At 44.1% G+C, this 13204-nt stretch overlaps 1 long non-coding RNA gene across 4 annotated transcripts in view; it reads left to right on the forward strand.

Annotated features, from left to right (window-relative positions):
• Positions 1-13204, forward strand: part of LOC148135950 (uncharacterized) — a 52614-nt gene that overhangs the window by 29392 nt on the left and 10018 nt on the right. For all 4 annotated transcript variants that reach the window (XR_015754817.1, XR_015754816.1, XR_015754819.1 and 1 more), the window contains exon 3: positions 10645-10748. This is a non-coding gene — a long non-coding RNA (uncharacterized LOC148135950). The remainder of the gene's footprint in view (positions 1-10644; positions 10749-13204) is intronic.

Below are 13204 nucleotides of genomic sequence, written 5' to 3' on the forward strand. Positions count from 1 at the left end.
TACTCCTAAAACTCTCTCTCACTTCAGGATTTTAAGTACTTTGTGCTGATCTTCTCAGCCTCATAATCTAATATGATCCATTTTGTCCTGAGTGAAGGACGGGTGGGGATTTCTTGCTGAGTTTTAATCTCTTTCTGTGGAATGTCCTTTTGTTGAGTGTTTTACACTCTTCCTTCAAATGTTTTCCACTGTACATTTCCAGACACATATTTCAGTCTGTTTAGCCTGTTTAGCTTGGTCAGTTCTCCTCTCAAACCCATGTAATTGTCTATTTTTGTTTCTTGTTGTCCTTTCTGTGATTCACTTTAAAACTTTATATTTCTTTAAACTGCACTTTATTACAATTTCCCAGAGGATCTCTCCAGGTGACATTACTCATTTACTATGGTTTATCACACAACAGTCGCTCTGAGACAGTTACGTCCCTCGCCAGTTGCGCAATGTGTTATTCTAAGAAACACTGAAAAAAATTCTCTGAACTCCTCTTCCAATATCACTATTGTCAGTGTGATTGTCCCAGACTTGGCAAATATTGACATTTCACTAAATGTTCACCATGCCTTTATTAAAAATTCCAATGAAATCCTATTTATTGCAGTGACGAGCCAAGAAATGCTGTTCGGTGGCTAAAACTGTTCGGCTGCTTGTGTCCTTGGCAAGTAGTAGCCAGAATTTACATTCAGACTGACTCTACTTCATGATCTGAGATCAAATACTTTCTCTATAATGTCTTTCTTACCCATTATTGTTAGCGTTGCCCATTTTGCCTGGGTTTGCACAAGGCTGTGAAACATTGAATATTTATGTTCCACCTTTTGTTCGCCCAGTAACCACATCTCTCTGGTGTCTAAATCTCTTTTATCTCTGTGTCACAAATCCATCTACCTTGTTGCAGAGACTTTGTCCATTAATAAAAAAACACAATTTACTCGTTCCCACAATTTCCTGTCACAAATGGATTTGCTGATGAAACGTTTTAGTTAAACTTTGTCCCATCCTGTTCCTTTCTGTTGTCCTCGGTCACATTCTCCGTGCTGCTCTGATGCTTCACGTTTTCTCTTTGGATTTGGAGAGCTCCTTTCACCTGAAGCCTGTCCCTGCATCCTCTCTGTCAGTTTAAAACCATGTCCATAAATCTACCAATGTAACTGGCCAGGACATTGTTCCACTGGAACTGTGCTGGGACCAATCATGCATGAATTTTTTTAAAAATCCGGTATGGGATGTGGGTGTCTCTGACTGACCAGCCTTTATTGCCCATCCCTTGCTGTCCTTGAGCTAAGCAGCTGGCTCGCCCATTTCACAGGGTAATTGAGAGGCAAACACTTTGCTGTGGGGATGTCCTACAGACCACGTCAGAGTGAAGTGTTGTCTTTCTCTGAAGGTCAAGTGTTTGGATTTTATCAATACTTATTTATGGATTGTTAATACCAATGTTTAAAACATATATTCATTTAAAATTCTACATGGTTAGAAGTTAGAAAAAAGAGAGGGGTGATCACTTTGTTGGGACTGTACTGTAGACTGTTGTAGACCCAACAGATACCAGAGGAGCAGCTGTGTAGGGAGATTACAGATAACTATAGGAATAATAGATGAGTGCAGGCTGGAGATTTTAATATTCCCTGTACTGACTGGGCCAGCGAGAGTATAAAAAGGCCTGGACGGAGGGCAATTTTTCAAATGTGTCCAAGGAAGGTTCCTAAATCAATATGCAGAGGGCCCTACTCTACTCAGGCAGGTGCAACACTGGACCTCCCCTCAGAAAACGTGGTCGGGCAAGTGACTAAGTGTCATTCGGAGAGCACTTTGGGTCCCGTGCCCACAACTGTCTTCATTTTAACATAGTTATGGAAAAAGATCAGCAGGTCCACAGATTGAAGAGGAAACCTGGAACAGGGCCACGTTTGGGACCATTCTGAAGGATCTGGGCAGCGTCAATGCCGTGAATTTAAAATTGCACAACGCCCAGTTATAATCCAACTCGCTTTGGAAGCGCTGGTCATCACTGTAACCGATGAAAGGCTTAAACTAAATTTGTTTGATATTATATTCCATGACACTGCCATCCTTTACCTTAGGATTGTGCCCCACAACCACCTGATGAAGAAGCAGTGCTCTGACAGCTAGTGCTTTCAAATAAACCGGTTGAACTGGAACCGAGTGTTGGGTGATTTTTGACTTTATCCACGCCCAGTCCGACACCGGCACCTCCATATTATGATTTCAATTGATTGGGTGAGTCTGATTGAAGGAAAAGGAACAACTGGCAAATGGGAGGCTTTTCAAAGTGTGGTATCAAGAATCCAGGGCCAGTATGGCTGATGAGGGATAATAAGGCTCTGGTCTTGAAATGTAGACTGCATGCATTGGGTTTAAGATTTCCGTATCTACATATTCTTAAAGACATGATCAATCTGTGGAGACCCTACGATCCTTTCAATCCCTGTAATACTCCCAATCTGCAGAAGTCATTCCAATGCCTGTGACTCTTTCAATACATTTCCTACAAGACTCACTATCTGTGTGATATCTTTTCATTGCCAGCACCCACCCTGTCAATGTAAGCTCCTCCAGTGTCTCCATCCATCTACTCATTTCCATAATCTTCTTCAGCTCTTATATGTGTAAACATCACCCTCCCCTACAACCCTTCCCACTCTGACCAAACTGGAGGAGGTTACTAAAGCTCCCTAATCTGTGAAACTGTCTCCAACCAAATTTGCTGTCTTTATCACTTGGAGAATCCGTCCGATTCCACACCCTCTTTATCTAAACAACCTGCAAAACCTAGGCCTTCTTGTGTCTATAAACATCTTCAGTCATGACTACCCTCCATATGTCTATTTGTTTTTCCAATCCGTACAACTTTATCTCTGTACTCAGCTCCATTCACCTGAAACATTCCTGTCTGTGTAAAACACCCCATCCTACCAACATCCTTATCCCTGTAAACTGCTCCATTCCTCCCAACCTCCCCATCTCCATGAACTCCTGCAGGCCTGACAGCTCTCCACATTTCTGTAACCTCCTGTGGCTCTATGCTCCTCCCTCCCTGTGAAGGCACCTCCAGTCCCCACAATTCTCGCGGTCTGGTCATCTGCTCCAGACCAGACCATTGCTGTCTCTGTTACCTCATACTGCTTTACCAATGCCTCCTATTTGTGTCACTTCATTCAGATCGCATCCTCTCCCGCTTCCCGAAACCTCTTGCTGCCACCATAACCCTTGCTATTTAGAACGTGGAATAGCACATTTCAGTACAAGCCCTTACGCCCTCAATATTGTGCTGACCGTTTATCCTACTCTGAAGATGAAACGAACTTACATACCTTACATTTTACTATCATTGAAGTGCCTATCCAAGAGTTGCTTAGATGTCTGTAATGTGTCCGAATCTACTACGATGGCTGGCAGTCCATTCCAAGCACCCACCACACTATGTGTAAATAACGTACCAGTCCCTTCCATGCCGACAGGATATCCCAACCCAATCTAGTCCTACCTGCCAGCACCTGGCCCATAGCCCTCTGATATCTAAGCTAAACCTTCCGCCAATTACCTTAAACTTATGTCCCCTTGTGATAGCCATTTCGCCATGGGTTATCCACTCTATTTATGCCTCTCATTCCCTTGTACATCTCTATCATGTCACCATTCTTCCTCCTTCGCTGTGATCAGAAAAGCCCTAGCTTCCACAAACTACCTTCTATGGGCATGCCATCCAGTCCAGGCAGCATCCTGCTAAATCTCCTCTGCACTGTCTTTAAAGCTTCCACGTCCTCCTTATAATGAAGCGAACAGAACTGTTCACAATATTCGAAGTATGGTCTAACTGGGGTTCTGTACAGCTGCAGCAAAATCTCACATTTCTTAAACTCAATCCCCCTGTTAATGAAAGCGAACACACCATCCGCCTTCTTAACAGCCTGTCACCTTGGGTGGTAATCTGAGGGATACAGGATCCCTTTGTTCCTGCACGCTTCTAGGAATTCTGCCTTTAATCACGTAAATGTTTTCTGCAGAATCCTCCAAACTAAAACTATCCCTATCTTTGCAAGTTCCTCCAGTCCCTACAACACTCAGAAACTGTGAAACCTCCTCAATTCCATATATTCCTAATGTCTGCAAAATCCTCCCGTCCTGATGTCCCTCCATATCTCTGTAACCTCCACCACCCTCCAGTGCCCTTCTGGGGAACATTGCAGAGCAAGGAGAAGTTAGAGAGTTTGGGCCATGTTACAAGATATGAAGGGCTGCAGAACCTGGAGGATGGTACAAAGTTCGGAAGAGACGTGGGACTTGCAGAAGGTTAGAGATTCCGGGATTCATTGAACCTGCAGGATGGGACAGCGGATGGCTTGTGGAACCTGGAGGATATTATGATTTGAACCACAGGTAATTTTTGATTGGACAATTCAGCCGATCTTACAGTCATAGAGATGTACAGCATGGAAACAGACCGTTCATTCCAACCCAGCCATGACGACAGGATATTCCAACCCAATCTAGTCCAACTTGCCAGTACCTAGTCTCTATCCCTCCAAATCCTTTCTATTCATATATCCATCCAAATGCTTCTTAAGTGTTGCAATTGGTCCATCTGTAAAATTGGCTGAAAGATCCAATCAAACATTACCTGTGGTTCAAATCATAACATCCTCCAGGTTCCACAACACATTCATGGTCACATTCTGCTGATCAGTCCCACCTGCTAGCACCCAGCCCATCTCCCTCGCAACCCTTCCTATTCATATACCTATGCAGATGCCTTTTAACGGTTGCAGTTGTACTCGCCTCCATTACTTCCTCTGGCAGCTCATTCCACACATGTACTATCCTCTGTGTGAAAAAGTTGCCCCGTTTTATCTTTTATATTTTCTACTCTCACCCTAAACGTCACCCTATAATTCTGGACTCGCACACCCCAGGAGAAAGACTTTGTCTATTTACCCTTTCCATGCCCCTCTTGATTTTATAAACCTCTATGAGGTCACCCTCAGCCTCCGACTCTCCAGGAAAAACAAACATCACCTGTTCAAACTCTCCCTATAGCTCATCCCTGGCAACATTAATGTAAATTTTTTCTGATCCCTTTCAAGTTTCACAAAATCCATCCGATCGGAAGTAGAGCAGAGTTGCATGCAGCATTCCAAAAGTGGCCTAACCACAGTCTTGTACAGCTGCAACATGACCTCCCAACTTCTGTACTCAATATTCTAACCAATAAAGGAATGCATACCAAGCGCCTTCTTCGCTGTCCTAACTACCTGTGACTCTACTGTCAAGGAACTCTGTATTTCATTTGAAAAATTGCATAGACAGGTAGAGTGGCCCGAGGTCTTCTGGGTCATGCCAGTTCAGTCTAAGCTGGTAGGCAGAGCCAGTGAAATATTTGTAGCGCTATCTGATAAATGGTCGAGAGATAATGCACATTTCAAATAGGCTATTGTAAGTGCTTATGTAACAGAAGCCACTTTAATTCTTTTTACAGTACCATCGCTATCTGTGAAAGCTCCTTCAGGTCTATATCCTCCGAATTGTTGAAACCTGCTATCACCATTGGAACTCCCATTATTTCCTAACATTGTTGAGTGTCTAAAACTTTCCTTTCAGGTTAATCTCCTCCATTGCATACAACACTCCTAGCCTGTGTAATCTCTTCATTTCCTTCAGTTCCTATTTACCTATCTATAGGTATAACTGCTTTGTGGCCATTGCATCCTTATTTATATCTGCAAAAGGCTCTGCTCACTGTAGCACATCCTATGCTCATAAGCGAATCTGGTCTCTCACAAGACTCTCTATCGCTCTCTCCTCTAGTCTCTGCAAGCTTCCCTACCCCTGTTATATCTTGCAGCATGCACACCACTCACTCTCTCTGACATACCTTCCAGTGCATAGATTTATCTCTCCTTCTAACTGCAGCCAGTCTACAACTTCATCCCTGTCCGTGCAACATCCTCCAGTCCATATACTCCTCTCTATTGCTGCAGCATTCTCCAGCTTATATCATCTTCCATGTGCTTGCAACATTCTCCAGTCCATACCACCCTCCCTTTCCCTGTAATATTCTCCAGTCCATACCATCCTCCCTATCACTGTGATATTCTCCAGATCCCATAACTGTTGTTAAATGTACGATATCCTGGAAGCTTGTGAATGTTTCTACGCCCTACTCAACATAGTCCATGTAACGAGCCACAACCCTATCTCTGGAATCTAATCAAAGATGCTTTATCTCTCTAACTTCCTCCAAACAATAATATGTTTTCTCCTGTGGACATTCTGTAGCAACTGTAACTATGTTTAACCCTGCAACATTGTCGCGCCCCCAAACAGTTCTCCCACTCTGTGACCTCTATCCATCCCTCAAAGGCCCTCTCTCGGTGGCATGCGCCATGCATTTGCAACAAGGCAGATGGAATGACAGCATTAACTGAAGGGAACAGATATGATCGAAATGTTATTGTGGAGGTGTGGCTGCAGCATGCCCATGACAGCAATGTGATTATTGAGGGGTTGTAGGGATTTAGGCAGGATCAGCAAACACCCAAACAAGGTTCTGTTTTGTTGTGAAGAAAGGATGCAGTCAGTGCATTAGTGAGACAGCCAATTTAATCTGGGAATCAAAATATAGAGTCATTTTGAATGGACAGCTTCCAAATAGCAAGGGGGATCTGGAAGATCAAATCACAGTCCATGCTCGTTGGTAAGTTGGATACAATATTTTCTTGGTGATAGTAGACAGAGGCATGTGCAGTGGTCAGTTTCTGATTGGACGTCTGTGGCCAATGGTGTTTCACAAGGATCAGTGCTGCGATGCCTGTGTGTAATTTATATCTAAGATTCAGATGGAAAGGTCAGCAGTTTGGTTAGTATTTTGCAGACGACATTTGTAAAGGCATGTAATGATCAGGGATAGTTAGGGGAATTGTGGACAGTGAGGAAGAGTGTTAAAAGTTGCAGCACTATGTAGATCAGCTGGAACGTTGGGCAGAGATGTGGCAAATTGAATTTCATCGGGACAGGTGTGAAGTGATGCATTTATGAAGTCAAATGGAAGAGAGAGGTACACTAATTGACGAGTTGGAAACATTGATAAACAGAGAGAAGCAAATTCATAGCTCCCTAAAAATAGCAACACATCAGGATGTGGTGGTAGAGGGGCAGTATGCTTTGCTTACCTTTAATGGGCACAGTATTGAGTACAGACGTTTGCGTGTCATGTTGTGACTGAATGAAACTTCCGTCGGCCACGTTTGGAAGGTTGCGTGTCGTTCTCATCAACACACCACAGGAAGGATGTGGGGAGGTTGCAACAGAGGGTTGGCAGAATATTGCCTGGCTGAGAATATGTTTACTGTAAGAAGGTTGAACGCAGTTGGGTTGTTTTGCGTGAGCATCGGAGACTGAGGGGTGACCTGGTAAAGGTATATAGCATTAGGAGAGTCATGGATAATGTGGATAATTGGAATCCTCCTTCCAATGTAGACATATCGAATAGTAGGGCGCATCGGTTTAAGGTGAGAGTGAGAAGTTTTAAGTGAGATGAATGAGGCCAGTTGTCTTTACCAAGAGGGTAGAAGCTGCTCAGGAGGTGGGAGAGATGGCAACGAGAGCAAAGATTTGAAGGGCATTTCAACAGTGAAATCAACAGGCAGAGAATAGAGGGATATCGCCCATGTGCAGGCAGATGGGATTAGTTTAGAATAGCATCAGGGTCAGCACAGCGATGGTGGGCCAAAGGGCCTATTACTCTGCTGTACTGTTCAATTTTCTAACTTAACGACATTTAACCTGTCAAAGCCCCTCTGAATCCTGGATGTTTCATTCAATTTCTCTCCCATTCTTCAAAACCCCAATATGTTCAAGGGCAAACTACTCCACCTCTTCTCATTGGAAAATCCCGCCATCTCCAGGATCAGCCGAGTGAACCTTCCCTGGCCTGCCTCCAACACAAGAATGTCTTTCCTTAGGGCACGCATACTATTCATTGTAATCTAGGTGTGGTCTGACTTGTATCTTGCATCGTTTTAGCAAGACCTCTCTATATTTAGACACCATTCCCTCTGTCATCAATGCAAGCATTTGATTTTCCTTCTCTATGACCTGCTGATCCTGTAAGCTACCTGTTTCAGATTGATCCACAAGGATTCCCAAAATCCTTTGTGCAATCAGTCTGAAACCAAATGGTGTTAGCCTGACAGTAAGTCGGGAAGGTGCTGGAATGTATTATAAAGGATATGACAATAAATGATAACTGGATGCTTAGAAACAATGGGAGGCGCATGATTTTATAAAAGGGGAATATTTTAACAATTGTTGGATTCTATATTTTGGTGTGTCCTTCAATGGCAGAATAGATGAGGGTGGGGGAGGCTAGTTGCGGTAGAGGGATATTTGACATTTCAGAAGCATTTTGACAAGTTTCAACAAGGGCTAAAAATTAGCTCGGGAGAGAATAGGGCCCCTAAAAAGTCAATGAGGCTGTCTGTGTGGAATCACTGTAGATGGGGGAGACACTGAACAAATATTTTGGGTTCGGATTTACTACGGAGAAAGACATGGAAGCTCTGGAACTTCGGAAAAAACATAGGGATGTCTTGAAAATAATTCACATTGGAGAACAGGAGATGCTGGATATCTTAAAATGCAAGAAGTTAGATAAAACCTTGGGACATGATCAGATGTATCCCAGCGCCTTGTGAGAAGCGAGGGAGAAAATTGCAGGGCTCCTCCCAGAGATATTTGCATTATCAACAGCCACTAAGCCCAGTAAGACTGATGCAGGGGTGGTACGTTGTTGGAGGAGATTCTGAGGGAAACGATCATCATGCCTTTGGAAAGGTAAGGACAGATTAACGATCGTCAGCATGCCTTTGTGCATGGGAAATCATGTCTCAAATGTGAGTGTGGAGATAGACAAGTGAGAGGTCAAAGCAGAGCAGGACATGAGGTCGACGTGAACTTTATCAAGGCCTTTGACAACGGTCTGCATGGCAGACTGGATAGTAAGTTTAGATCACTCATAACCAGGGAGCGCTCACTAACTAGATACAAAACAGATTGACGGTAGGTGACATAGCATGTTCATAGAGGGTTGCTGCTCAAACTGCAGGCCTGTGACCAACGGTGTGCCATGGGGTTCGGTACTGGGTCACTTTTGTGCAGCATTTATATAAACAGTTGGGATGATAATATAGGAGCCATGGTTAGCAAGTTTGTGAGTGAGACTGAAATTGGTGATAATGTGGATAGTGAAGAGGGTTATCGAAGAGTATAAAGGAATCAACAGTACTGCTGGGCCAGTGAGGTTACAAGATGTTGTATTGTGGTAAAGCCGACCAGGCTGGACTTGTACAATTAATGTTTAGGCCCTGGGTAGTGTTGTCAATCAATGACCCAGGGATGCAGGTACACAGTTTTTTGAAAGTAGCATCCCAGCTAGACAGGCTGGTGAAGCAGGCGTTTGAGATGATTACCCTTCATTGGGCAGAGCATTGAGAGTAGGAGTTGGGATGTCATGGTGTATCTGTACAGGATATTAGTGAGACCACCGTATAAGCATTGTTGATTATCTTGTAAAAACCAACTTGCTCACGTATGTCCTTTATAGAGGGACATCTGGCATTCTTGCCTGGTCTGGCTTATATGTGACTCCAGATCCACAGCAATATGGCTGACTCTGGGCAATTAGCACTGGGCTAATGTATGCTGGTCCATCCGCTGACATCCTCAGGCCATGAATGGATCATGAAAATACAGATGCCCATCTCGACCTCAGCAAACAGCTCTAGTTGCAATAATTCGTACTGTCTTTGTAACATTGTTCAGGCCTTTGCCCTCACCACCTCCAGCGCATTCAATTCTCCCTGTTCTGATCATCTGATTAATCGCTGACGTTTCCTCTTCCTACTGCACTCCTCCTGCTCGGAGACTACCTCGCGATTTCTTTAACAAATGTGTCCACATTTCTAAATGTTGGCTTCTTCAGAATTGATAGTGTTTTTTTCATCTTTTAATCAAATCCGTTAAGTCCTGGGCCAAGGCTGTCTGAAGTGGGGAAGGAACATTGGGAAGGTGTTGAGCACCTCGACTTGCTGTGGGGAAAATTAGGAATCCAGGAGAAAACAGCAAAGGAGCGTGCTGCCACACTAACGCCCCACCAACCCGCTTCCCATGGCCACCTTCTGCCCCAAATTTAACAGAATCTGTGAAAGGCAACATCAGTGTGTACAGCCAACTCAGGACCCGCACCGCCCAAGAGTGGGAGAGAGTCAGCCTCGTCTGTGACCCACCGCCAAAGAGATGATGAGATAGGAAGGTTGAATCCCCTCACAATTATCCCAGTGCCTTTCTTACAAATTCAAACAATTCCCTGTTAATGTAGTGTGTAATAATGTGTTATTACTCAGTATCTCTCCATGTGGTATCCCTCGTTGTGTCAGTCTATTTGCTGCCTCTGTCAGCATTTCTCCCTCTTACAGATGGTTTGAGATCCTGAGTCAACATAATTCTCCACTCCATAGAGATGCAGCTGCACAGGCAAGGGATGGAGACTGGGATTGTCGAGATCTCTGCTGGACTCTGCATGTGTTATCCTCATTGCATCAGTCTAATTTCCCATTCTGTCTCATACAGGTAATCAGGATGTTCCTAACTCCTGTCTCATCCATGACCTCATTGAAGCTGGTTGGTCAGCCAGAGAAAGGGAGATCTGGAGCCTTCAGTAAATCCTGCAGCCGGTAAGATCACTCACAGTAAACAGCACAGGGTGGAGGTAGTAGACTTCTATTTTCAGACCTGGAGGACCGGACATAGATACAGAGCTGGCCAAGGAAAAGCAACATTCTAGGTTTCATTCCCACCATCTTGTGAGGGTCCTGCCTTCACCTCTGCTGTACTGGTCCTCGATGCGACAGCACAGGGGATCGCAGGCATCAATCCTGGCCCATGCTGTGTTAATGATCTCTGTAATATCCTCCAGTCCCGATAATCCTACCTGTGTCTGGAATCTCCTCTAGTCCACACCATTCTCCCTGTCTCTGTCTCTGTCAGATTCTCCAGTCCCTAACACACTTAATTCCTAAGCTTCTCCAGTAGATACTAAATTCCTTCATCCCTGTAAACCCTGACAGTCCTGTCTATCCTTGTATGCTCCTCCCACCAATACCCACCTCCATGTCAATGTATTTGTCTTTAACCTTCCATCCGTCCCTACCTATGTAATCTTCTCCAGCTCCTACAACCCTTCCTTAGCTGTGCAAAATTTGTAATCTCCTTATCCTTTTCCAATTCTTTGATCTTTGTCTTGTTAACTTACACCCTCATTCGCAACACCATACCCCTCCCGACCACAGGAACCTCCTTCAGTTTGTGCAACCCTCCCCATTTGTGTAACTGTCTCCAATCCAGCAACCTGGCATTCTCCATTGCCTTCCTATCTATGTAGCCTCCAGAGCCTAGAAGCCTTCTTATATCTGTAAATGTCTTCAGTCACGACAACCTTCCATATCTTTGTTAGTATACACAATACTCTCCTAGATGAAACAGCCCCCTCTTTGTGCCTCTTCCTTTCTCCATCCCTATCCCTATCCTTATCCCTATCTCTAGAATCTAATCTAGCTCCCTCTATCTCTGTAAATTCCTCCAATCCTCAAACCTCTTTGTCCCATTGACATTCTTGACCAGATGTAACTCTGTTTATCTCTAACATCCTCGAGCCCCTGTAGCCTCCCTATCTCTGTCACCTGTACACATCTGTTCAACCCCCCACTACTGAGGAGTGACTCCCTGCATTCGCCAAAAGGCAGATGGAATGACCACGAACAGATATGATGGAACTGTCATTCCGGAGATGTAGTTCTGAATGACCATCACTGGGAGGTGAATACGGAAGGCTTGTTGGGACAGAGTCATAGAGTCAGAGAGATGTACAGCATGGAAACCGACCCTTCGGTCCAACCCATCCATGCTGAGAAGATATCCCAACTCAATCTAGTCCCAATAGGCAGACTAGGCAAAAAGCCAACAAGTTGTGAAGGAAGGATGAGGTTAAGGCATTAATGTGGCAGTCATGTGGATCTGAATATCAAAAGTGGAGCTGAGAATAAGCAAGCAGCAGCAACCGTTAGCAGGAATTATTTTGCGAGCACCAGACAGTGATGGTAATGTCAATATGGTTACAGTCAGGACACTGAATATATTTCTGGCAAGGGCAGTCCAGTAACTGTGTGTGACAGTGGTCTCCATGCCAGGAGGCTTTGGAGAGGGTGCAACAGGGATTTATCAGCACGTTGCCTGTGTTAGGGTTTTTAAGGGTGTGTTAGGTGTAAGAGGAAATTAAACAAAGTTGGATTATTTTGTGAGAGTATCAGAGACTGACAGGTGATCAGGCACAGGAATATAACATTTAGAACAAGGATAAATAATGTAGATAGTCAGAATCTCTTTTCCAATGTGTAAGTTTCAAATACTGGAGCGCATAGGTTTAAGGTGAGAAAGAGGAAGTTTAAATGAGATGTGTGAGAGAAGTTTTTTTTACGTAGAGTGGATGTTACCGAGGGAGGTCGTAGAAGCAGAAATGTGAGTAAAGTTTTGAAGTGGGATTTAGACAGAAACATGAACAGGCAGAGAATAGAGGGATATGGACTATGTGCAAGCAGATGGTATGAGTTAGAATAGTATCTTGGACAGCATAGACGTGGTGGGCCGAAGGGCCTGTGGCTGTGCTCTTCTGTTCTATTTTCTAACTTCCCAGCATCTGCCTGATCAGACCCCCTCAGAAACTTGCTTGTTTCATTCCATTTCTCTCTCATTTTCTAAACTTCATTGGCTTAAACCTCAACTTACTCCAAATCTTCTCATTAGAAAATCCCTGCATTCCTAGGATCAGCCGAATGACCCTTCTCTGGACTGCCTCCAATGCGACAACATCTTTCTTTTGGGCATTCACACTGTGCATAGTATTCTAGATGTGGGCTGACTTGTACCTTGCATAGTTTTAGCTAGACCTGCCTATTTTTTAGACTCAATTCCCTCTGTAATAAATGCCAGCATTTTATTTGCCTTCTCTATTACCTGCTGACCCTGTGAGCTACCTTTTTCAGATTGATAAAGAAGAACTCCCACAACCCTTTCTGCTGTCAGTCTGAAACCAAATAGTGTTAGCCTGACAGTAAGTCGGGAACATTCTGAAATT

The sequence above is a fragment of the Chiloscyllium plagiosum genome, unplaced genomic scaffold (assembly GCF_037043375.1).
Source record: "Chiloscyllium plagiosum isolate Xiang-an unplaced genomic scaffold, Cpla_swu_hap1 HiC_scaffold_48, whole genome shotgun sequence".
NCBI classification, from domain to species: domain Eukaryota; kingdom Metazoa; phylum Chordata; class Chondrichthyes; order Orectolobiformes; family Hemiscylliidae; genus Chiloscyllium; species Chiloscyllium plagiosum.